Source organism: Sprattus sprattus, assembly GCF_963457725.1.
Source record: "Sprattus sprattus genome assembly, chromosome: 2".
Lineage (NCBI taxonomy): Eukaryota > Metazoa > Chordata > Actinopteri > Clupeiformes > Clupeidae > Sprattus > Sprattus sprattus.
Window position 1 is genome coordinate 1,216,560 of NC_137921.1, and position 5,181 is coordinate 1,221,740.

Here is a 5,181-nt window from a genome sequence, read left to right on the forward strand (position 1 = left end):
ATCAAATTCAAGCAAAACATATAATATCCTGTTTAGAATTCATCCATCGATACATTGGATATGAAAGGTAAATGGGAATTGGAGGCTTACTATTAGTAGAATAAAAACCGCACTCTCAAGCTTTTCTCCTTAATAATAAGACCAGTTTATTTCGCACAGACGCGTTTCGGCCTTAAGCCATCGTCAATGTGTCACACTGACGAGCTTTTACTCGCACCCGAAAACAAATTTATATTTTTTTGAAGTAGAGCGCGCCTATCCCTACTAATAATTGGAGGCTAACACCATAATTGCAGATGATGAATGGGAAAGCTCTTGGGTGTCCTGGCACAAATGTTTAAGTAGTCCAACCTGGAGAGAATTTAGTTGGAAGCTAAGAATGAGATATTTTAGAACACCCTCAGTAAGTGTAGTTTTTGGCCTGTCGCCTGTAGGAAGGACCAGCACTGATTACATGCATACTTAGACACACACTCTCTCTCACGCCACAAAAGTGCTTTTCCTGTCCAGGAGAATGAAGTGGTTGTGTGTGTGTGTGTGTGTGTGTGTGAGTGATGGTGTCAGAGTGTGTGAGTGTGTGATCAGAGCAACTCTGTAACTGAGATGAAGACAGCTCTGACAATTCTTTCCCTCTGTCTCGGTAAGTCAGCTGGGACCGTGGAGTGTGTGTGTGTGTGTGTGTGTGTGTGTGTGTGTGATGGTGTCAGTGTGTGTGAGTGTGCTGATCAGAGCAGCTCTGTAACTGAGATGAAGGCAGCTCTGACAATTCTCTCCCTCTGTCTCGGTAAGTCAGCTGGGACCGTGGCGTGTGTGGGTGTGTGTGTGTGTGTGTGTGTGTGTACCTGTAGAGGGTTGTAATGGAGTGCTGCTGGTTGTGTAGTCCTGTAGATGGGTCGTGTGTGTGTGTGTACCTGTAGGTACAAGTCTTTCCCTCTGTCACGGTAAGTCAGAGGGGACCCTAGTGTCTTTGTGACTGTGTGTGTGTGTGTGTGAGTGTGAGTGTGAGTGTGAGTGTGAGTGTGAGTGTGAGTGTGTGTGTGTGTGTGTGTGTGTGTGTGTGTTGGGGTGAGATGGGAGGGTTAGCGGGGCATATGGGGATCCTCTACGCGGTCCTGAATGCAGTACTGGGTTCTTCCAACAACAGAGTTTCTACTTTTGAAATGCCCAGTAAAACTAACACTGATAACTAGTTCAGTAAGGAGATGAACTCTTATGTATTACTCTCTCTCCAGAGGTCTAGAAGATGGCAAGTTCAAATAGGAACTCACTTGTTTTCCTTGATTTCTGTTTGATTGAACCTGATTCTCTCTCCATAGTTCAGAGAGGAGTCCTGATGGCAGCTATACATGCGTCTGGAACTGAAGGTGGAGAAGTGGAAGTGTATTGCCCGTATCCATATGAAGACAGATACGAACATAAGTACTTCTGTCGGGATCCTTGTGGGTGGGGTGATGTTCTTATTACATTAAAAAAGTCTGATTATATTTCCAAGGGGAGATATTCCATCCGTGATTACAAGAATCCACGGGCTTTCTCTGTGATCATCAAGAACCTCCAGTTGCAGGATATTGGTGTTTATTACTGTGGACTTCAACAGTGGGGCCATGACACCTACACCAAAGTCGTGCTGACAGTCAGTAAAGGTACGTAATCCAGCCTCTCACTGCTGTGGGCGTATGCTGCTGTGTTTCCTGTTTCCTGTTTTCAGGCGCGTCACTGACAGACCACTGCTGCCATGGTTACAGCTGTGTAGTATGACTTGATACCATGGTTACAGCTGTGTAGTGTGACTTGTTGCCATGGTTACAGCTGTGAAGTATGACATGCTGCCATGGTTACAGCTGCGTAGTATGACTTGCTGCCATGGTTACAGCTGTGTAGTATGACTTGCTGCCATGGTTACAGCTGTGTAGTATGACTTGCTGCCATGGTTACAGCTGTGTAGTATGACTTGCTGCCATGGTTACAGCTGTGTAGTATAACTTGATACCATGGTTACAGCTGTGTAGTGTGACTTGTTGCCATGGTTACAGCTGTGTAGTGTGACTTGCTGCCATGGTTACAGCTGTGTAGTGTGACTTGCTGCCATGGTTACAGCTGCATGGTATGACTTGCTGCACGCCATCATGACAGCTCTGAAGCACTGCTGTTGGAGCTCCTTATTCTCATGGCCTTCATTATGACTTCAAGTCCAACTGAGCCCCATTTCACCCTTAACCATGCGGTCCCTTACAGGCATGCAAGTTCCAAACGCCTGAACGAGTCCATGTTCCTGCTTCTATTATCTTTAAACTTGGCCTACTGTATCTTACTGATGGAGTTTATCCACATGTTTAATCCTGCTTTACTGTGCATCCATTAAGCTTGGTGGTTAAGAGGTTGTGGCGTGACACAGGTGTTGTTTATTCTTTACTGTGCATCTATTAAGCTTTCACACGGGTGTTTGTTTATTGTTTGTTTATTTCTGTTGTGTGTGTCTCAGCTCCTCCACCAGGGCCTCCTCCACAAGACTACACAACCAGCAGCTCTCCAACTCACCCCTCTACAGGTACACACACACACACACACACACACACACACAACCCATCTACAGGACTACACAACCAGCAGCTCTCCAACTCAACCCTCTACAGGTACACACACACAAACAAACACTCACACACACACACACACACAACCCATCTAAAGGACTACACAACCAGCAGCACTCCAACAATTGTAATACACTCACACACACACACACACACAAACACTCACACACACACACACACACACACACACTTGTGTGAGTTTGTTTATTTCTGTTGTCTGTTTCTCAGCTCCACCACCAGGGCCTGCTCCACAGGATTACACAACCAGCAGCTCTCCAACTCAACCCTCTACAAGTACACACACACACACACACACACACACACACACACACACACACACACACACACACAACCCATATACAGGACTACACAACCAGATGCACTCCAACAATTGTAATACACTCACACACACACACACAAACACACACACAAGAGTTCATATAACCCATCATATAATTGGGCATCACACACAAACACAAACACACACACACACACACACACACACACGCAAGCACACACACACACACACGCACAAAAACACACACACCCACGCAGAAACACACACACACACACACACACACACACAAACACGGACGCACACACACACACACACACACACACACACACACACACACACACACATACAAACAGGCACGCTCAAACACACACACAGACACACACACACACACATACATGCATGCATCGCACTGACCTCCTCTTCCCAGCTAACTAAAACAATCTTCCAAAGTCACATCCTACATACTGTCCTCTTCTCTTCAAGACTCTGTCATGACATCCAATATATTCTTTTCTTCTCTTCAAGACTCTGTCATGACATCCAATATATTCTTTTCTTCTCTTCAAGATTCTGTCATGTGGAAGATCCGTTTTGGAGTCATTCTGTTTCTGCTGTTGTCGGGAACAGCAAGTGCCCTTGGGTTTGTTTTATGCCAGCATCTCCTCCGCAATGTAAGTGTCTATAGAATATACTGTATATATATATACATCGTTCACAGCAGTGGGGCAGCCGTGGCTGACTGGTAAGGGTTTCAGGCTGGTAACCGGAGGGTGGCTAGTTCGATCCCCCGACCAGTAGGAAAAATGTGGGCAGGGGAAGTGGTAGAGCACTGCTCTCCCATGCCCACATCCACGACTGAGGTGCCCTTGAGCAAGGCACCTAACCCCAATCACTGCTCCCCGGGCGCTCAAAAGCAGCTCACTGCTCCGAGTTAGTGTGTATCACTGTGTGTATCACTACCCTGGATGGGTAAAATGCAGAGATAAAATTCTGAGTGTGTGTGTGTGTCACTAACTCTGCCATTAACAGTCACTAGTCACTCATTTCCAAGCTATGTCTCCTAGTCTGTGTGTCTATAATATATATATATATATATATATATACATATACATCATTCACAGCTATGCCTCCTACTATGGAGTTTGAATGTTTTATGTATTTTATTGGTAAATTGAGAAACTCAATAATTTAATTTTGACAAAGCAGTTAAACCTCTCTTTCTATCTCTCTCTCTCTCTCTGTCTCTCTCTCTCGCTCTCTTTCTCTCTCTCTCTCTCTCTCTATCCTCCTCTCTCTCTTCAGAGTCCTGTGTCTCCAGTATCTATCATAATGCACATGGGTGTATAAAGGATGAGACTGGGCCACTATACTGGGTTCGCTCTGAGGACCTCACACAAACACACACACACACACACACACACACACACACACACACACACACACACACACACACACACACACACACACACACACACATATGGATATTCTTAGTTTGCTCTCTACGCAGTTAGCAGTTAGACGTTAGACGCTTGAGCTGTTTTTGACCTATTCTGGGGCTTGAAGTTCCCCTGGATTATCTGCCTTGTTCTGGGACTAGAAATGGTCCATGAAATATCTTTAGTTTTGTTTTGTCCGGATCTTCTGTGCTTGTGGATGTATGCCTAGTTTTGGAAATAAAGACAAAGCTTTTCACACTAAGATCTGAACTTGGGTCCTACATTTGCTCAGCGTGATACACACACACACACACACACACACACACACACACACACTTATGTGCACACCTGTACCAATGCACAACATTACGTATATACACAGCCACACACAAGCACACACACACACACTTATGTGCACATGTACACAACCTGTAAACACGCACAAACTTACGTGTATAAGATATACACAGGCACACACAAACAAACACACTGACACACACATAAGCACACACTTATGTGCACATGTACACAACCTGTACACACACACACACACACACACACACACACACACACACACACACACATCTCTGAATCTGTAAACAGTGTTGGTATTGCCCCCATCATAACATTCAGAACGATCAGATGTAGACATAAGATGTGATCACATTTGAGATCAAATTTATGCAGATATACAGTTGGAAGGATTCACAACATTTCTAGCACCACAGTTTGTCTTTAGAAGAACTAATACAAATATACACACACAGACACACACACACACACACACAAATATACAAACTTAATCAGGATCAGCTCTAATGGTATACCTTTCCAGGACACAGACAGCGCCCCCTAC

At 44.8% G+C, this 5,181-nt stretch overlaps 1 long non-coding RNA gene across 1 annotated transcript; it reads left to right on the forward strand.

Annotated features, from left to right (window-relative positions):
• Positions 1-585: 585 nt before the first annotated feature.
• On the forward strand, positions 586-4,248 carry LOC308360756. Its single transcript, XR_013968530.1, has 5 exons — positions 586-640; positions 1,317-1,643; positions 2,483-2,548; positions 3,457-3,560; positions 4,192-4,248. It is a non-coding gene; the product is annotated as an uncharacterized lncRNA (long non-coding RNA).
• The last annotated feature ends 933 nt before the right edge of the window (positions 4,249-5,181 follow it).